This window comes from Mustelus asterias, chromosome 13, assembly GCF_964213995.1.
Source record: "Mustelus asterias chromosome 13, sMusAst1.hap1.1, whole genome shotgun sequence".
Classification (NCBI taxonomy): Eukaryota; Metazoa; Chordata; class Chondrichthyes; order Carcharhiniformes; family Triakidae; genus Mustelus; species Mustelus asterias.
In genome coordinates this window covers 61,969,350-61,991,260 of record NC_135813.1, presented here as the reverse complement: position 1 = coordinate 61,991,260, position 21,911 = coordinate 61,969,350, and the positions used below count along the sequence as shown (strand labels likewise).

Sequence of the window (21,911 nt, the reverse complement as noted above, 5' to 3'; positions counted from 1 at the left end):
TTCCTGTCTAAGGGCATCCCAAAATGCTATACAGTCCATGCAGCATTCAGGAAATTTGGTGGCTATTGTATAGGCAGACTCCGCAGCTAGTTTGCACTTGGTCAGCAAGATGGAGAAAAAGCAAGGGGAGTGAGCAATCAGCCTTGCTTCCTCTACTTGTGCTCCTCTTCTCGCTAGTCTTCCTCTCTTCGTCTTCAATCCCAATTTGTGTTTTCAATATCAATCAAGGGGAAAGGAAAGCCCGACAGATGCTAAATGTCATCATTCTTCCATCTATCAATTCAAGCTAACTCTGACAGAATTAAGAAAAAGGCAAAACACTGCAGATGCTGGAATCTGAAACAAAAATGCTGGAAAATCCAGAGACTGAGGGTAACATTCGGGGGACCTGGGTTCAAATCCCACCACGGCAGATGGTGGAACTTGAATTCAACTTTTAAAATTCTGGAATTAAAAATCTAATGATTGTCGATTGTTGTAAAAATCCACCTGGTTCACTAATGTCCTTTAGGGAAGGAAATCTGCCGTCCTTGCCTAGTCTGGCCTACATGTGACTCCAGAGCCACAGCAATGTGGTTGACTCTTAATGCACTCAGGGATGGGCAATGAATGCTGGCCCTGCCAGCGACGCCCACATCCCATGAACAAATATAATAAATGGTCTGACAGCATGTGAGGAGAGAGCATACAGCCAACGTTTCGAGACAGGATGACCTTTTGTCATTCTCCCTCCCTCAGGCCTGCTGAGATTTTCCTGCGTTTTCTGTTTTTGTTTCTGATGGAATTAACCTGAGCAGCAGCAATGAGCTTTGTGAGAACCAGCTGTCCTTAGCGAGAAATGACAACCAATCTCACCACAGCGCCTCAGTAGATTGTCATTTGCACTCCTCATCAGATGGGAGATGATTTGATGGCGCAAGACATCTCCTTATAGAGCACCACTCTCCGCTCCCCCAGATAATCTTTGACATCACAACAGGGCGAGGACAAATTTCCCTCATTCAGCCATGTTGCAAGTATCAGCAGAATATGTTTAACATCAGCAAATCTTTTATTCCAGTTTCCTCTACGGAATTCAGACATTCTACATTTAACATTCCAAAGAAACACAAAGTACTAACCTTACAGACACCGCCCTCATCAAATCTCCCTGGCATTCCAGCCTACACCCTGCACAGAGCAGGAGTCCAGCCTACACCCTGCACAGAGCAGGAGTCCAGCCTACACCCTGCACAGAGCAGGAGTCCAGCCTACACCCTGCACAGAGCAGGAATAACCACTATCCCGTAGCTCCTGTTCACTAAGGGCAATTAAACACTCCTAAACATTTAAGTCTTATTCCATCCTTAAAGTTACAAAGCCAATGTTCAGAGTGGACAGGATAAACCCAATTTTTTAAATTCACTTGTGGGACATGGGTGTCGCTGGCTGGCCAGCATTTATTGCCCAACCCTAGTTGCCCTTGTTCAATGGCAGTTGAGAGTCAACCACATTGCTGTGGCTCTGGAATCACATGTAGGCCAGACTAGGTAAGGATGGCAGATTTCCTTCCCTAAAGGACATTAGTGAACCAGATGGGTTTTTCTGACAATGGTTTCATGGTATGACCATGAAACAGTAGATTCTTAATTCCAGATATTTTTTATTGAATTCAAATTCCACCATTGGCTGTGGTGGGATTCGAACCCCGGTCTCCAGAACATTAGCTGAGTTTCTGAATTAATAATCTGGTGATAATACCACTGGGCCATTGTCTCCCCCATTCCATGCTTGCTCCAAAAACCAAATTCCAATTAAATCCAATTCAGGGTCCCCACAAGAGAGACAAACAAGATCCAAGCTGACAAGATGAGGCACTGCACCCCATCTTGGACTTAGCTTAGATAAAAGGCTGAGAAGTGATGTTATCGAGGCAATTAAACTATGTCAAACATACGAATAGAGGGCTAACACAGACAAATAACACCCAGGTCAGCAGGCTGCCCATAACAAATGGCCACTTCTAGCTCACACATAAAATCATTTCTTGTAAACTCAGCCAGATCCAGGGGACATGGGTTATTTTATTAGTGTCACAAGTAAGCCTACATTAACACTGCAATGAAGTTACTGTGAAAATCACCTAGTTGCCATACTCCAGCAGCTGTTCGGGTACACTGAGGGAGAATTTAGCATGGCCAATGCACCTAACCAGCACGTCCTTCAGGCTGTGGGAGGAAACTGGAGCACCCGGAGGAAACCCACGCAGACGCAGGGAGAACGTGCAGACTCCGCACAGACAGTGACAAGCTGGGAATCACAACTGGATCCCTAGCGCTTTGAGGCAGCAGTGCTCACCATTGTGCCTCCCGATATGGGGCAAAAGTGGGTTATTGGAGTTACATCACAGATCATTCAATTGCAGAACAGTCTTGAGGCACTGAATAGCCTCCTGCTGTTCCTATGTTCCCACATAGAAGAGCGTCTCACTCTGTGAGCCTGGGTCTGATGATAAACAGAGTGCTGCAGTGAAAGACCAGCGACTATAACCCCTAATATGCTAACAGATACTGCAACAATGTGAGCAGCTTTGGCCTCCTTATCTGAGGAAAGAAAGGCATTGGCAACAGTGCAGGGAAGGTTCATTAGGTTGAACCCAGGTATGGAGGGATTTTCTTATGAGGAGAGGTTGAGTAGGTTGGGCCTGTACTGATTGGAGTTTAGAAGAATGAGAGGCGACCTTACTGAGACATTAGGATTCTCAGGGGGCTTGAAAGGGTAGATGCTGAGAGATTGTTTTCCCTTGTCGGAGAGTCTAGGACCAGGGGGCCTAATCTCAGAGTCAGGGGTCGCCATTTAAGACAGAGATGAGGAGGAATTTCTTCTCTCAGAGGGTAGTGAATCTGTGGAACTCTTTACCGCAGAGGGCTGTAGAGGCGGGGTCATTAAGTATGCTCAAGGCTGAGATAGACAGTTTTTAATCAGTAAGGGAATCACAGGTTATGGGGATATGGTGGGAAAATGGATTTGAGGATTATCACATCAAATCAGTCATGGTCTCATTGAATGGCAGAGCAGACTCAATGGGCCGAACGGCCTACTTCTGCACTTACATCTTATGGTCTTATTATAAGGTGAAGAACTCACCCTGATCCCACTCCATCCCCACAACACTCCCCCAACTGCCTTTTGCTGGGTTTCTACAATTATATTTGACAGGCCCATCCATCCGTTCTAGAACCCAATCTAATTTCATCCTGTTAAATTTACCCAGCTCTCCCGGATTGCCAGCCAGACGGTGAAGGTAAAAATGCCACAATATCTCCAATAAAGTCACCAGGGGAGACTGCTGGTTGGAAAGCAGAGACAGGAGAAAAACTGGAGACTTTCTGAAAGTCTCATGGACCAAGAGAGAAAAATAGTCAAATATATTGCACTTAGGGTAAAGTTAAAGTTTATTTTAAATGTCACAAGCAGGCTTACATTAACACTGCAATGAAGTTACTGTGAAAATCCACACTGCGGCGTCTGTTCGGGTACACTGACGGAGAGTTTAGCATGGACAATGCACCTAACCAGCATGTCTTTCGGACTGTGGGAGGAAACTGGAGCACCCAGAGGAAACCCACGCAGACACGGGGAGAATGTGCTGACTCCGCACAGACAGTGATCCAAGATGGGAATCAAACCCGGGTCCCTAGCGCTGTGAGGTAGTGGTGCTAACCACAATGTTACTGTGCCACCCTGGTGAGAGGGGATTTCATAGAAACTTATAAACTTCTAACAGGGTTAGACAAGAAATGGTCCCAATGGTGGGGGCGTCCAGAACTACGGGTCATAGTTTGAGGATGAGGGTTAAACCCTTTAGGCGTTTCTGAATGGAGGGCTGTGACAAGTGGTGTTCCTCGGGGATCAGTGCTGGGACCTTTGCTGTTTGTAATATATATATAAATGATTTGGAGGAAAATGTAACTGGATTGATTAATAAGTTTGCGGACAACACAAAGGTTGGTGGATTTGTGGATAGCGATGAGGACCATCAGAGGATACAGCAGGATATTGATCAGTTGGAGACTTGGGCAGAGAGATGGCAGATGGAGTTTAATCTGGACAAATGTGAGGTAATGCATTTTGGAAGGTCTAATACAGATAGGAAATATAGAGTAAATGGCAGAACCCTTAAGAGTATTGATAGGCAAAGGGATCTGGGTGTACAGGTACACAGGTCACTGAAAGTAGGAATGCAGCTGGAGAAGGTAGTCAAGAAGGCATACAGCATGCTTGCCTTCATCGGCCGGGGTATTGAGTTTAAAAATTGGCAAGTCATGTTGCAGCTTTATAGAACCTTAGTTAGGCCGCACTTGGAATATAGTGTTCAATTCTGGTCGCCACACTACAGAAGGATGTGGAGGCTTTGGAGAGGGTACAGAAAAGATTTACCAGAATGTTGCCTGGTATGGAGGGCATCAGCTATGAGAGGTTGGAGAAACTTGGTTTGTTTTCACTGGAGCGACGGAGGTTCAGGGGCAACCTGAAAGAAGTCTACAAGATTATGAGAGGCATGGACAGAGTGGATAGTCAGAAGCTTTTTCCCAGGGTAGAGGAGTCAATTACTAGGGGGCATAGGTTTAAGGTGCGAGGGGCAAGGTTTAAAGGAGATGTACGAGGCAGATTTTTTACACAGAGAGTAGTGGGTGCCTGGAACTCGTTGCTGGGGGAGGTAGTGGAAGCGGATACGGTAGTGACTTTTAAGGGGCGTCTTGACAAGTACATGAATGAGATGGGAATAGAGGGATATGGTCCCCGGAAGCGTAGGGGGTTTTAGTTAAGTCGGGCGGCATGGTTGGTGCAGGCTTGGAGGACTGAAGGGCCTGTTCCTGTGCTGTAATTTTCTTTGTTCTTTGACTGAGGTGAAGAGGAATTTCTTCACCCAAAGATTGGTGAATGTGTGGAATTCACTACCACAGAATGTAGTTGAGGCCAAAACATTGTGTGATTTCAAGAAGAAATTAGATATAGCTCTTAGGGCTAAAGGGATCAAGACATATGGGAAGAAGGATGTGGAGCTTTTGGAGACAGCACAGAAAAGGTTTACGAGGATGTTGTCTGGTATGGAGGGTATTAGCTGAGGAGAGATTGAATAAACTGGGATTGTTCTCCCTGGAAAGACGGAGGCTGAGGGGGTGACCTGATAGACGTTTATGAGGGGTATAGATAGGCTGAACAGTTGGAAGTTTTTTCCCAGGGCAGAGATGACAATTAAAAGGGGGCACAAGTTCAAGGTAAGGGGGGAAGGTTCAGTAGAGATGTGCGGGGAAGTTTTTTACACAGAGGGTGGTGGGGGTCTGGAATGCACTGCCAAGTGAGGTGGTTGAGGCAGACACGTTTGCGACATTTACGACTTATCTGGATAGACACATGAACAGACGGGGAATAGAGGGATACAGGCAGTTGGTCTAGGTAGAACAATGTGATCGGCACAGGCTTGGAGGGCCGAAGGGCCTGTTCCTGTGCTGTACTGGTCTTTGTTCTTTGTTCTCTTTGAAGGGGGGATCAGGATATTGAATTCGATGATCAGCCATGATCAAAATGGATGGCAGAACAGGCTCGAAGGGCCGAATGGACTACTCCTGCTTCTAGTTTCTATGTTTCTATGCTTCAATATATGTCTTGCAATCTGGGCATGCGGGTCAACGATCAAATTAATTATAAGGCTTGAAAACCCGTCAAGCTAATGTGAGCACAGGCGGAGCACTCACTGCTGAGTGCATCCCTAATTCTTCCCAGGAAAATCATTACTTAGTGCAACGCAAGCTGCCTGTCATTTTGCATGTTTGCATTTGTCGAGTGCACTTGTCAGTGATCAGGTGGTCAGAGCCACACAGGGCAGGGGCTATCGATTACAAGAAACAATACTGGGCGGTGGTGAGAGTGAAGGAGACGACTGCCACAGAAAACAATTTGTATCAGGAAACAACAGTCATCAGATAACTGTGGAACTAACCCATCTGAATAAAATCAAATACAGACGCAACACAAAATATATACGTATGAGCATTCGTTATAAATATGTGGGATAAAGTTCCTTGTGTATATTATATAAGTAGAAGCAAAATGCCTGAATGCATCAATGCAGGAAAGATTGTGTTGCGATAATCTGTCAAATAGAGTGAGTAAAAATGTCCTGGGGTAGAGTTCCTGCCAGGAATGCTCTGAGCTCCGGTTGACCTGGCTGGAAGATTTAGCAGGAAACCCAGGGAAGCAGCCATTGCTGGAGGTGCAGGAGAGAATTCCTATGGAAAATAATGTCCCTGGCTCCAGGATGGATTACCTTGCGTGTGTGATCCCAGAATGCTGGGATAGAAAACCTTGTCCAATCAATAACTGCGGTAAGGGTGCAGAACTGCGTCAATATAGACACCAGATACCGTGACGTTTTATTTCTTCATGGCAAACAAGATTAAGGAAACATCTGGCTCACTAACAGTTCCTTCAATTGGTTCTTCCATGATGAATACCACTTTTTTTTATTAGTGTCACAAGTAGGCTTACATTAACACCACAATGAAGTTGCTGTGAAAATCCCCTAGTCGCCACAATCCAGGACATGTTCGGGTTCACTGAGAGAGCATTTAGCATGGCCAATGCACCTAACCAGCACGTCTTTCGGACTGTGGGAGGAAACCGGAGTACCCGGAGGAAACCCACGCAGACACGGGGAGAATGTGCAGACTCTGCACAGACAGTGACCCAAGCCGGGAATCGAACCCGGGTCCCTGGCACTGTGAGGCAGCAGTGCTAACCACTGTGCCATCGTGCCGCAAGTGATATGTTTGATACGAAGAAAGGTCAAGTAGCCAACTCCCTCCAGGACAACTTCCTTACTCTTCATCTCAGAGTAAGGGGTCGCCCTTTCAAGACAGGGATAAGGAGGATTTTTTTCTCTCAGCGGGTAGTGAATCTATGGAATTCCTTACCACAGAAGGCTGTAGAGGCTGGGTTGTAAAGTATGTTCAAGGCCGAGATAGACAGATCGTTGATCAGTAAGGGAATCAAGGGTTATGGGAATAAAGCAGGAAAGTGGCACTAATCAATAAACTTTAAAACTTTTTTTAAAACATTGCGGTCAGGATGGAAGGAATGATTACCACACAACCTTTGTGAAAAAGAGAAAGATTGGCTTTCAGGTTCTCAGTCTCACATTCGCCAGCCATACTTCAGGGGAAAACAGGCAGAATTGCCGAGAGGAATGGGGAGGCGATGGCCTAGTTATATTATCGCTAGGCTATTAATCCAGAGCTAATGTTCGGGTTCAAATCCCGCCATGGCAGAGGGTGGAATTTGAATTTAATAAAAATTATCTGGAATTAAGAACCTACTGATGACCATGAAACCATTGTCGATTGTCGGAAAAACCCACCTGGTTCACTAATGGCCTTTAGGGAAGGAAATCTGCCGTCCTTACCCGGTCTGGCCTACATGTGACTCCAGAGCCACAGCAATGTGGCTGACTCTCAACTGCCCTCAGGCAACTCGGGATGGACAATTAATGCTGGCCAGCCAGCGACGCCCAAGTCCCACGAATGAATTTTTAAAAATTATTTAAGCAAACGTTTATATTTAGAATCTGCAGCACAGAAAAGACCATTCATTTGAAAAGGTCCATGTGGTGTTTGTGTCCTATTCTTCATTTAACCCTATCAGTATGTCCATCTATTCCTTTCTCTCCCATGTACTTATCCAGCTGTGCCTTAAATGCATTTGTACTATTCACCTCAGCTATTATATGTGGTAGCGAGCTCCACCACTGGCTAGGTGAAGGAATAATGCTCGAATGAGCGGGATGCATCCATGCCTCATGTCAGCAAACTCAAACTAAAATTACAATGGAAATAAAGCGAATAATAATGGCAGAGATAAAATCTAACAGTAATAAAATAGTTCCATATTCAGTATTATAGCAGTGAGAAAACTGTCTGATGGTGAGATCTTTGGAAGATGCAAAACAGCTTGAAACAGAGAATGAATCATAGAATCCCTACAGTGCAGAAGGAGGCTATTCAGCCCATTGAGATGCACCAACCCTCTGAGCATCTTACCCAGGCCCTATTTCCGTAATCCCACGTATTTATCCTGCTAATCCCTTTAACCTACACACCTTGGGACACTGAGGGGCAATTTAGCATGGTTAATCCACCTAACCTGCACATCTTTGGATCTTCCAGGGTGGGGCAGGTGCAGGGGTGCGTACTGCAAGCCCCTATCCCACCCACCCAGAAAGAAAGTCAATCGAAAACCGGCCGATGCCCCAGAGCAATAATAGGCTGTGGGTGGCCTTCAGTAAAGTGAGGGCCAGACATCCACCAATCTGATTGGCTGGCAGCTACTACAGTCCCAGCAGCGCCAGAAGAGATTAGTGGGCAGCACTGAGGCAGTAAGTACGGTCTTTATGGACACGGAGCTATTGGTGTCCCGAGGAAGGGGGAGAGGGGATTGCAGGAGGCAGATTTTGGAGGATGGACAGGGATGTGGAAAAGGGAATGATCTTTGAGGGAGGCACCCCCCCCCCCCCCCACCCCCGTACAGGACATAACCCCCTTCCTCCCTGCCTTTTCACCAACTTCTGTAAAAAAAAGCCTTCACATTCTCAACCATTTTCCACTGCCCAGTGTATAATGGCAGTGGAGGCAGATTGAGGGCCTTATATGGCCAGTTAAAGCCTCATTAATGTAGCGGTTAGAAGAGGGAGACCGAGGTTCAATTCCCTGACGGGTAGCTGCCAATTCTCCATGGGGTGGCACGGTGGCACAGTGGTTAGCACTGCTGCCTCACAGTGCCAGGGACTCGGGTTCAATTCCTGGTTTGGGTCACTGTCTGTGTGGAGTTTGCACATTCTCCCCGTGACTGCGTGGGCTTCCTCCGGGTGCTCCGGTTTCCTCCCACAGTCCAAAGATGTGCAGGTTAGGTGGATTGGCCTTATTAAATTGCCTCTTAGTGTCAGAGGGACTAGCTAGGGTAAATGCATGGGGTTATGGGGCTAGGGCCTGGGTGGGATTGTGGTCGATGCAAACTCGATGGGCTGAATGGCCTGCACTGTAGGATTCTATGACATTCTATGACAGTCATTGTCCCCGTAAGGGCCTCAATAAGCCTGAGTGGGCACCTTACCCTTGTATTATGGGGACTAGGACAGAAGTGGGAGGGGAAGAGGTTGGGCAGGAAGAGGGTGGGCTATGGGCTACCCACCCCTTACCTGTTCCACCCTCAGCCCCCCACACCAAAGCCATAAAATCCAGCCCAATGGCATCTATGCTTCTTCAGGCTACACTATTGGAATGAAGAGGAGAAAGTTAATTTCCTCTTATTGGTAGATTATTTCACTTTATTGCCCTTGGAGATTTATATAGGTGGCAATGTTATTTAATATCATTCTGCATTGAACCAATCCAAAAACACTTGTTTTTCTGTCATTGGCAAAGCCTCTCACAAACCTCTCTCCAAATGTTTATCATGAAGATTTACATGCCTCTTCCCACCGTGTGTCTGACTCACTGTGTGCCGGGAATGGGATATAAAGGGCAGGACTTTCCCTGTGGGTTACTGAACCTGACTAGTCAGACTGAAATGTGGGTCAGATGGCTGCTCTGTGTGGGAAACAGTCACTGATTGTGATTTTCCCCGAGGCAGACACTTAATGGCCAGAGGGTGGCCTCGCTCCCACCCAGTGAAGGATGGCTGGCAGGCTCTGGAAGTTGGAGGCCCAATCGAAGGCCTTCCAGCGTGAAAGCGGCCTGTTGCCATGAAGGTAAGTGAGGGAGAGCGCTCTTCAAAATGGAGGCACCCTCCCTCTCCAATTTAAAAAACAAATTAAAGTAAAAGATGGACTTTGAACTGGCCCCTGCCACCTGCAGGAGCAACCTGAAGGCCAGCTGGATGGCGTAGCGGTAATATAGCTGGGCTAGTAATCCAGACACCCAAGCTAATGCTCTGAAGACATGGGTTCAAATCCCACCAGCTGATGGAATTTAAGTTCAATTAATAAATCTGGAATATTAAGCCAGTCTCAGTAAATGAGGTAGATACTTCGGCCCTGATTTTACCAGCACGCCTGCTCCGAGGCTTGCAGAACGGCATTCCCCATTGGCCTCGGGCGCAATCTTATGAGCCTCAGGTGGGCGTGCCAGTAAAATTGTGGCCTTAATGGTCAGAGGGTGGGCATAAATTAATAATCATGAATAAACGATTGTCATAAAACCTGGTTCACTAATGTCCTTTAGGGGAGGAAATCTGCCGTCCTTACCTGGTCTGGCTTACTTGTGACTCCAGAGCCACAGCAACGTGGTTGACTCATAACTGCCCTCCGAAATGGCCTAGTGATCCACTGAGTTCAAGGGCAATTAGGGATGGGCAACAAATCCATTTACGTTTCCAGCGACACCCACATTCCCATGAAAGAAAATAAAACTGGACTCTACGAATTGATCTTATAAGTAACCTTATAAGATTATAACCTTATCAGCCTCTGCTGATAGGTCAGCTATCCACTAGCATATGAGTGAGAGTTGCCCTGCAGTGCCCCCTGCCCCCTCCTCGTCTCTCCTCTGGAAGCAAGTCCCGGGGCAGCAGAGAGAGAGAGATGAGGAAATACCATGCACTATTTTTAGCACCTATCAGCTTGCGATCCTGGTTTCGGAGGGGGGGGAAAATCAAGCCAAAACGTTGACCCAATACAGTCCAATTCTGGGTCACTCTTTTTTTATGGTACACTTTGTAAAAATACAAAATAATTGCCTCAAATACATTTGATTGACTTCCCTGCAAAAGAGAAAAATCGCAACTGAATTGGTCGAGAGTTTTGAATCAAATACAAAGAAAGTCAGTAGAAAAGCCAGGACCACGGCTGGAACTATGACAACAAGAAAACAGGAATGAGCTGCCCGTGACACCTGCCCAGAAAAAATAGAAGCTAAACCAAGGCCACGTTAGCAACTTCAGATCACAACAGCAGTCCAGACCGCAGAATGGCCTCTGAACAGCAATGCCAACCAGGAGCAGGCCACTCAGCCCTTCAGGCCTGCTCCACCATTCAATGAGATCATGGCTGGTCTGATTGTAACTGGAATAACTTCAATCAGGCCATTGAGGTCGGCCTATTGGAGTGTGAACTCCCTGATTAAGGATCCAATTGATGGGTCAATCAGGGAGTCTTTGCCTTGTACTTGACCGGGAGTGGCAGTTCCTCTGACACTCCTGGAGATGGACTGCTGACTGATAGCACTCTGTGTGCTGCTGTTAGAGTTTGTAACTAAAGGGATTTTGGTGAAGGGACTTCTGCCTCCAAAGACTTATTACAGTCACCTCAACTCCACATTCCTGCCTGCAGCCGGATAACTTTACAGCCCAACAGCATCATGAGAGATCGACTCGAGTAATAAATTCAAGGATCTTGAGTTACTTATAGAATATGAATATATGATGAGGCGTCAATGCTATCCCTTACTGAGATAATATGTACCAATATTGCAACACTGGCTACAGCTTCCATTTGTCTAATCTTTGATGCATTAAACCTCCCATGAGGCCTCACAGAAATGTCATCAAACAGACATTGGACGCAGAGCCACTGGGGGGGGGGGGGGAGGGAGGGGGGAGGACAGATGACCTAAAGCAAATTGATCAAAGAGAGATGCTTTAAGAAGCCTTTTAAAAGGTGATCAGATGGGAAGAGAGGTTTAGGGAGGCTATTCCAGAACTTAGGGCCCAAGTTTAAGTTTATTTATTAGTGTCACAAGTAGGTGTGCATTACCACCGCAATGTAGTTACTGTGAAAATCCCCTAGTCGCCACACTCCGGCGCCTGTTCGGGTACATTGAAGGAGAATTTAGCATGGCCAATGCACCTAACCAGCATGTCTTTCAGACTGAGGGAGGAAACCGGAGCACCCAGCGGAAACCCACACAGACACGGGGAGAATGTGCAGAGTCCACACAGACAGTGACCCAAGCCGGGAATCGAACCTGGGTCCCTGGCAGTGTGAGGTAGCAGTGCTAACCACTGTGCCATCGGACATTTGAAAGAATGGTTGCCAAAATTGGGGTGACGGAAGTCAGGGATATGTAAGACACTGAAATTGGAGGAACCACAGAGAGGATTGTAGGTCTGGAGGAGGTTAGAGGCAGTGAAGGGTGAGGCTGTTGGAAGAATTGGAACACCAAGATGACAAGACTTGGAAAATATTTCATTTGCTGTGAGGTGCTTCTTGAACATGCTGGGATCGTGAACAATATTCCCTTTAAAATATAGTTGTTGTGTGGAGTCTGTTCTTTCAATTCCTTTAAATTATTTTCTGTGCTTTGCAGACACAGAACAGGTCTACATGATACCTTCCAGACTACTGCATGGCCACACACTCACACATCTCAGTAAGGACACTGAGCAAGGGAGGTGCTATATGCTAACCCTTTCCATTGGCTAGCTCAACAGTGCAGAGTCGCTGAGCAGAAACTGATAGCCAAGTTCCGCACACATGAGGATGGCCTAAACTGGGATGTTGGGTTCATGTCACACTATCGGTAACCCCCACAGCTTGCCTCCTGGACTTGCAGGATCTCACTGGCTGTCCTGTCTAGAGACAATACACATCTCTTTAACCTGTGCTTAATGCTCCCTCCACTCACATTGTCTGTATCTTTAAGACCTGGTTGGCTGTAGAGATTCGCATTCTAATCAGTATTCTGTAACTTGATTTTGTGTCTCTGTGCCGAGAGCAGATTTCCACTCCATCGGACGAAGGAGCAGCGCTCCGAAAGCTAATGGCATTTGCTACCAAATAAACCTGTTGGACTTTAACCTGGTGTTGTTAAAACTCTTACTGTGTTTACCCCAGTCCAACGCCGGCATCTCCACATCAGCTCAACACATACCGGTGATAGGTCTGTGCGGTTCAGTGTTTATGTCCCTTTAAGTATGTACTCACTAAGCCATCAGAGGGAGCTGTTTAATCTTTGTTAAGCTTATCCTAAATTGGAAATATTTAGTGATTCGACAACTTCATCTCTTTCTGGTTTAAAACCGGCTAGGTGACTCTGAGCCTGAGTGAAATAAAGACTAACATCACAAGCAATAACTTTAGCATGTTTCTGGTGACTAATTTTACAGAGACAGATTGATACAAAATGCAGAGCTGTAGCAGGTTGTGTTATATTGAGTTCAATGAAGTAGGTTATATATGAGGAAGCTATCGCAGTGGCTCACATTGTCAGTTTTACTATGGGGCATATGTTCAAATCAAACAATCCAAATGGAATGAAAGGTAGTTTCCTAAACCAGAATTTTGTTGTAATTCATTTTGTTGGATGAAAGAAAAAAATTTAAGCCCAGTCCATCACGCAAACCAGCCTCCCACCCATTGACTCTGTCTACACTTCCCGCTGCCTCGGCAAAGCAGCCAGCATATTAAGGACCCCCATGCATCCCGGACATTCTCTCTTCCACCTTCTTCCATCGGGAAAAGGATACAAAAGTCTGAGGACACATACCAACCAACTCAAGAACAGCTTATTCCCTGCTGCCATCAGACTTTTGAATGGACCTGCCTCGTTGATCTTTCTCTACACCCTATTACTGTAACACTACATTATGTACTCTTTCCTTCTCTATGAATGGTACGCTTTGTCTGTATAGTGTGCAAAAGAAACAATACTTTTCACTGTATACTAATACATGAGACAATAATAAATCAAATCAAAATCAAAATTATTTGACATCTTGGGCAGCCTGTTTGCTGGTTGCTTCAAATAGCTGTTATTAAGAAAGTACCTACAATAGTGGCACTCCCTCCACTAATACCCTGCCACTGCTACCTCTGTGATGCTTAACACAAACACATTAAAGAAGTTTGGTATGTCTGTTGACCAATAACACACCTCTGCTGGAAAACACAAATCACACTCTCAGACCCATCACCCATCACCAATGGCACTGCACTGAGCTACTGCATTGTAACTGTCAACAACTGTCCATTACTCTATGTGTAACTCAGGACAAGCTATCTATAACCCTCTATCTAATTCACTGCCAGCTGTTTATTACCCTCTGGTTTTTTTTACTCACAGGACAAGGGATCACTGGCTGGCCAGCATTTAGTGCCTACCCCTAGTAGCCCTTGTTCAGAGGGCAATTGAGAGTTAAACACATTGCTGTGGCTCTGGAGTCACATGTAGGCCAGACCAGGTAAGGATGGCAGATTTCCTTCCCTGAAGGACATTAGTGAACCAGATGGGTTTTTCTGACAATTGACAATGGTTTCATGGTCATCAGTAGATTCTTAACTCCAGATTTTTTTTAATTGAATTTAACTTCCACCATCTGCTGTGGCGGGATTCGAACCTGGGTCCCCAGAACATTAGCTGAGCTTCTGGATTAATACTGTAGCGATAATACCACTAGGCCATTGCCACCCCACTGCACAGTAGCTAACTGCCAGTTGCTTATTATCTTCTGTGTAACTCACTGCCAGCTGTTTATTACCCTCTGTGTAACTCACTGCCAGCTGGTTATTACCCTCTGTGTAACTCACTGCCAGATGTTTATTGCCCTCTGTGTAACTCACTGCCAACTGTTTATTACCCTCTGTGTAACTCACTGCCAGATGTTTATTGCCCTCTATGTAACTCACTGCCAGCTGTTTATTACCCTCTGTGTAACTCACTGCCAGATGTTTATTACCCTCTCTGTAACTCACTGCCAGATGTTTATTATTATTTCAGTTACGCACTGCCGGCTGTCTATTGCTCTCACTGCACTTTACCCCTGTTTGAGGCATGGAGGGTGGGGCATGTCCTCTGTATAGTTGACAGCAGCTTCTTCATGTAGCTCGCTGTCCTATTGCCCTCCATGTAATGAATTGTTTGGTGTTTATTATTATCTGTCTGAAACTCATTGCCAAATGTTTATTACTCTTCCTGTGCTTCCCCGCCCTGTGCCCCATAACTCCCTGCCAATGATTATTAATCTCAAGCTTCAACTGATTTGATTTGATTTATTCTTATCGCATGTTCTGGGATACAGTGAAAAGTGTTGTTTCTTGCGCACTAAACAGGCAAAACATACCGTCCATAGAGTACATAGGGGAAACGGAAAAGGATAGGGTGCAGAATATAATGTTATAGTTACAGATAGGGTGAAGAGAAAGATCAACTTAATATATAACAGCACTATTCACACTGGCTATCTTCTGTGTAATATGCTTATTTCTTCATTGCTGGTTGTAAGTTATGTTCTAAGTAATTAATTACCAACTACCCCTGCAGCATCCTCCCGATCTCTCTAGTCATCAATTATTTAGGATAGGATGTTAATTCGAGGACCCCCTCAGCTGGATATAACATCCCAAAAAAGAGTCACCTGTCCCCTGTGTCCTGGCCAACATTCATCCCGCAACTCAACACTGACCGAACAAACAAGCGAGCTGGTCATTATAACATTGCTGGCTACACACTGCCCTCATGTGTCACCCACGACCACCATAACCTACTCATGCGAGCTAGCTCGTTATCCTGAATCCCAAAAAGTTTCGCAGCAAACAAAGCGTTAAAAAGCACAAACCTGCTCCGTGCAACCCAAAACTGGAACAAGAGCAATCTAAAAATACAGCTAAAAATGGGTCCAGATCATTAAATTGCACACAGTATCCAATTCAGCAGCAACTCAGGATGGAGTGCTGAAGAGAGTCAAATCAAATCTCCGCTCACTGGACAGCCATGTCCCCATTTAAAAGACAGTCTGATACTGTGCTGTATGCGGACACAGACCCGCAGTACTTCCAATAGAAAACAACCGATATCTCACAGGCAGACCGCTAAGCATCCGCATGCAGTCAGGGCAACATGCATAGTTTCCCAGGTTGCAAATATTGCTGCAATTCATGCCCTCTCTCCTTGCTGGCCACATGCATAAAGAGCAGCAAGGTGAATTTGGAAAAAGCCAGTTTGGAGGGACTGTCTGTGTCAGCCACAGTTGATATTTCTAGGGATACAGGCGCTGTAACACTCACCTGTAATGAAGCAACTGATGCTGGACTGCTTGGAATTACTTCCCCAGTGGGTCTTTTTTTCTGAAATGGATCCAAGGTGCAGAATTCCTTTATCTGTGCTATCAAAACACACACACACTAGAACTCTCCGTCTTCCCTCTGCTTGTGGGCAGCCTGGTAGTAAATATGTTTTTGCCAAGGAATTTCCTGAATTATGATCACATGAGGCTGAAGTCTCGGCTGCAGAGGCGAGCAGTGAGTGGAATGCAGCACGGGAGCCCAGCCAACCTCCCCCTACCCCTCCAGCAGCATGCAGCATTGATGAAGCAGCAGGATGCTAGCGCAGCAAGAATTGAGAAGCAGCCCTACTCTCTCCCTCCCTCCCCTGCCCCTCCCCTCCCAAGCTCACTGACAGCTGATCACTGTCCCCAGGCAGGCTGACCGCAGACTGTCTCCCTTCCAGCCTGAGGCACCCAGTTACCAAGAGGCTGCCTCTCGATTTGGGAAGCTCCCTTATCTCCACAGTCATATAATCCATAGGATAGAATCATAGAATCCCTACAGTGTAGAAGGAGGCCATTCGGCTCATCGAGTCTGCACTATAACAATCCCACCCAGGCCCTATCCCCGTAACTCCACATATTTACCCCGCTAACCTATGCATCCCGGGACAGTAAGGGGCCATTTAGCACGGCCAATGCTCCTAACCCGCACATCTTTGGACTGTCGGAGGAAACTGGAGCACCCGGAGGAAACCCACGCAGACACGGGGAGAATGTGCAGACAGTGACCCAAGCCAGGAATTGAACCCGGGTCCTTGGAGCTGTGAGACAGCAGTGCTAACCACTGTGACACCTCCTTGTTAGGAGCTCTGGGGATGGGAGGTGAGGCTGAAGGGTGGGGGGGAGGGGGGGGGCTGCTGGTTTGGGAAGCATACTGCAGTGTGAAACATTTAGTAACCAAATTTTATTCATTTTATGGGGTGTGGGTGTCGCTGGCTGGGTCAGCATTTAGTGCCCATTCCTAACTGCCCTCCATTTCAGACGGCTCTTGAGAGTCAACCAAATCCCTGCTGTGCAGAAGGAGGCCATTCGGCCCATCGAGTCTGCACCAACTCTCAGACAGAGTATCTTACCCACGCCGTCTCCCCTGCCCTATCCCCATAACCCCACACATTTCCCACGGCTAATCCCCCTAACCTACATATCTTGGGACACTAAGGGACAATTTACCATGGCCAATCCACCTAACCCACACATCTATAGACTGTGGGAGGAAACCAGAGCACCCGGAGGAAACCCACGCAGACATGGGGAGAATATGCAAACTCAACACAGACAGTGACCCGAGGCCAGAATTGAACCCGGATCCCTGGCGCTGTGAGGCAACAGTGCTAAACACTCTGCCACTGTGCCACCCAAAGTGCAGTACCAGCAGAGGGAAAGGGTTGGATCAATCTTTGACAGCTGTCAATCATGGTGCCAACCTGATTTGTCATCAGATTGCAGTTAAAGAGGAGGTTCTGGCTCCTCTTGGTTCTAAGAATTTTACTGTAGTCAAATTGTCAAAAAGGTGCCCACTTAGGGCTAAATTGCTGATACTACCAGGATGGGCACCCTGCCAAGGCCAAGCAGAGCATCTCCTTTAATTCCCCCTGACCAGGAACCATGGGTGCCAGGTGACCATACCTCCCCCCTTCCCCCACCCCCACAGTGATGGCCTGGCAGCTGTGGCCATGCTTACATTTGGACAATTTGAGAAGGGAGGACACGTTGAGGGGTCGTTCGAGGTCTCCCACCTACACTGGCAATGCCCAACTGCCCATTTCTCCCCATGAGGGAGCCACCCACCCACTCAGACTCTTTTGAATGGACCACCCACCCGCAAATCCCACCCGCCATCCCTAATTGGATGGGGGTCTGTTAATTGGCTGCCTTTTGGGGAGATTATGCAGTCAGGCAGCGCAAGGACACCTTCAAACTAGGCTTGGGGCTCAGGGGCATTTGATAGAGATGTTCACAATCTGGAAAGTCTCTGACAAAGCAAATAACTTGAAACTAGTTCCAAAGGCGCAACAGTCGGTAACAAGATGACATTCATTGGTTTTAGAGAATTGGCAAAAGAACGAGAGGGAGCATGAAGAAACAATTTATTTCCATGATGAGCTGTTATGATCTCGAGTACATTGCATGAAATGGTGATGGAAGACACAAATAAATTGGATGAGTATTTGAAAAGGAAAAGATTGCTGGGCTATGGTGAAAGAATCAGGTAGTGGGACTAACTGGATAGCTCTTTCAAAGAACTGACTCAAGTATGATGGGCCAAATGGCTTTGTATCATTCTATATTCCTAAGAAAGGCTGCAAAAGGAAAGAACACCAAGAAAAATCCAATATTGTTACAGTTACCAGACAGAAACTCATAGTTAAAATAGATAGAGTGTACTTTTCAAGGGGAGAGTCTCATAACGAACAATATAGAAATAAAGAGCAATAATGAACTTTCATTACATAGACAAGATGGCGGAGTGGGCAGATAGGTGGCAGATGAAGTTCAATGTGGAAAAGTGTGAGATGATGCATTTTGGTAGGAGGAATGGTGGGTGGCACAGTGGCACAGTGGTTAGCACTGCTGCCTCACAACGCCAGGGACCAGGGTTTGATTCCCAGCTTGGGTTACTGTCTGTGTGGAGTTTGCACATTCTCCCCGTGTCTGCGTGAGTTTCCTTCGGGTCCTCTGGTTTCCTTCCAAGATGTGCGGGTTAGGTGGATTGGCCATGCTAAATTGCCCCTTAGTGTCAGGGGGACTAGCTAGGGTAAGTGCATGGAATTATGGGAATAGGGCCTGGGTAGAATTATGGTCGGTGCAGACTCAATGGGCCGAATGGCCTCCTTCTACATTGTATGCTTCTGTGATTCTAACATGAAATAAGGGGTAAAATTGTCAAAGGGGTGCAGGAGCAGAAGGAACTGGCTGTATTTGTGCAGAGATCATTGAAGGTGACAGGATAGCTGGAGGGAGCAGTTAATAAAGCTTACAGTATTCTGACATGGAGTACAAGAGAAAGGAGGTTATGCTGAATTTATACAAGACAGTATAATGCCTGTATAGCGCACAAGAAACAATACTTTTCACTGTATCCCAGTACGTGTGACAATAATAAATCAAACCAAATCAAAAGATGCCAATTAGACCTCAGCTGGAATATTGTGTACAGTTCTGGGCTCCACATTGTGGCAAGGGTGTGAATGCATTGGAGAGAGGTTTACAAAAACGGTTGCAGGGAAGAGAAGGTTGGGACTGTTTATCTTAGAGAAAAGAAGACTGAGAGGAGATTTGATAGAAATGTTCAAAATAATGAGGGGGCTGGATAGAGTAGATTGGGAGAAATTTTTCCCGCTTGTAAAAGAATCGAGAACGAGAGGGCACAGATTTAAAGTGATTTGCAAAAGAAGAAAATGTGAGAAAAACTTTTCACCCAGCGAGTGGTTGGGGTGTGGAATGCATTATCTGTAAGTGTGGTGGAGGTAGGTTCCATTGAGTTTAAGTTAAAGTTTATTTATTAGTGTCACAAGTAGGCTTACATTAGCACTGCAATGAAGTTACTGTGAAAATCCCCCAGTCACCACACTCAGATGCCTGTTCGGGTACACTGAGGGAGAATTTAGTATGGCCAATGCACCTAACCAGCACATCTTCCATCTGTAGGAGGAAACCGGAGCACCCAGAGGAAACCCACGCAGACATAAGAACATAACAACATAAGAAATAGGAGCAGGAGTAGGCCATCTGGCCCCTCAAGCCTGCTCCGCCATTCAATAAGATATGGCTGATCTGATAGTGGGTTCAGTTCCACTTACCCACCCGCTCCCCATAACCTTTAATTCCCTTATTGGCTAAAAACCTATCTATCTGTGACTTAAACACATTTAATGAGGTAGCCTCTACCGCTTCCTTGGGCAGAGAATTCCAAAGATTCACTACCTCTGGGAGAAGAAGTTCCTCCTCAACTCTGTTCTAAATTGACTCCCCCGTATTTTGAGGCTATGCCTCCTAGTTCTTGTTTCCATTGTAAGTGGAAACAATCTCGATGTTTTTACCCTGTCCAGCCCCTTCATTACCTTATATGTCTCTATAAGATCTCCCCTCAACCTTCTAAACTCCAAAGAGTACAGGCCCAGTCTGCTCAATCTCCCCTCAGAAGCTAACCCCCTCATCTCCGGAATCAACCTGGTGAACCTTCTCTGCACCCCTTCCAAAGCCAATACATCCTTTCTTAAATAAGGGGACCAAAACTGTACACAGTACTCTAGGTGCGGCCTCACCAGCACCTTGTACAGTTGCAGCATGAACTCCCTGCTTTTATACTCCATCCCTCTCGCGATAAAGGCCAACATTCCATTTGCCTTCTTGATTACCTGCTGCACCTGCAAACTGTGTTTTTGTGATTCATGCACAAGGACCCCCAGGTCCCTCTGCACAGTAGCATGTTGTAATTTTTCACCATTTAAATAATAGTCCCTTTTCCTATTATTCCTTCCAAAGTGGATAACCTCACACTTACCAACATTATACTCCATCTGCCAGATTCTCGCCCACTCACTTAGCCTATCCAAATCTCTCTGCACACTCTCTGTGTCTTCCATGCAATTTGCTTTCCCACCCATCTTAGTGTCATCCGCAAACTTTGTTACCCTACACTCGGTCCCCTCCTCCAGATCATCTATGTATATGGTAAATAGTTGAGGCCCCAGCACCGATCCCTGCGGCACGTCACTAGTCACGGATTGCCAACCAGAAAGGCACCCATTTGTACCTACTCTCTGTTTTCTGTTAGATAGCCAATCTTCAATCCACACTAACACTTTACCCCCAACTCCATGCACCTTTATCTTTTGCAGTAACCTTTTGTGAGGCACCTTATCGAAAGCCTTCTGGAAATCCAAATACAATACATCCACCGGTTCCCCCCTGTCAATCGCACTCGTCACCTCCTCAAAAAACTCCAGTAAATTAATCAAACATGACTTTCCCTTCCTGAATCCATGCTGCGTCTGCTTGATTGAACCATTCTTATCCAGGTGTCCTGCTATTTCTTCCTTTATGATAGATTCCAGCATTTTCCCAACTACCGATGTTAAGCTAACCGGCCTGTAGTTACCTGCCTTTTGTCTGCCTCCTTTTTTAAACAGTGGCGTTACATTAGCTGTTTTCCAATCAGCTGGCACCTCCCCAGAGTCCAGTTAATTTTGATAGATTACAACTAATGCGTTTGCTATTGCCTCTGCCGTTTCTTTTAGTACCCTGGGATGCATTCCATCCGGACCAGGGGACTTGGCTACCTTTAGTCCCATTAGCCTACCCAGCACTATCTCTTTAGTAATAGTGATTGTTTTAAGGTCCTCACCCCCTACAGTCTCATGACCGTCTATTTTTGGTATGCTGTTTGTGTCCTCCACTGTGAAGACCGACACAAAAAACTTGTTTAAGGCCTCAGCCATTTCCTCGTTTCCCATTATTAAATCCCCCTTCTCATCTTCTAAGGGACCAACATTTACTTTAGCCAATCTTTTCCTTTTTATATATTTGTAAAAACTTTTACTATCAGTTTTTATATTTTGTGCTAGTTTACTTTCATACTCTATCTTTCATTTCTTTATTGCTTTCTTAGTAGTTCTTTGTTGTTTTTTAAAGCCTTCCCAATCCTCTAATTTCCCACTAATCTTGGCTACTCTGTATGCATTGGTTTTTAATTTGATACTCTCCTTTATCTCCTTAGTTATCCATGGCTGGTTATCCCTTTTCTGACATCCCTTCTTTTTCGCTGGAATATATTTTACCTGAGTACTAAGAAAAATCTCCTTAAAAATCCTCCACTGTTCCTCAACTGTCCCACC

At 46.0% G+C, this 21,911-nt stretch overlaps 1 protein-coding gene across 1 annotated transcript in view; it reads right to left on the bottom strand.

Moving 5' to 3' along the window:
* The window catches only part of aifm3 (AIF family member 3), a 191,652-nt gene extending 175,473 nt beyond the window's left edge, over positions 1-16,179 (bottom strand). Inside the window, exon 1 of the mRNA XM_078227646.1 lies at positions 16,034-16,179. The gene's annotated coding sequence lies outside the window, so the exon portion shown is untranslated. The remainder of the gene's footprint in view (positions 1-16,033) is intronic.
* Positions 16,180-21,911: the final 5,732 nt, after the last annotated feature.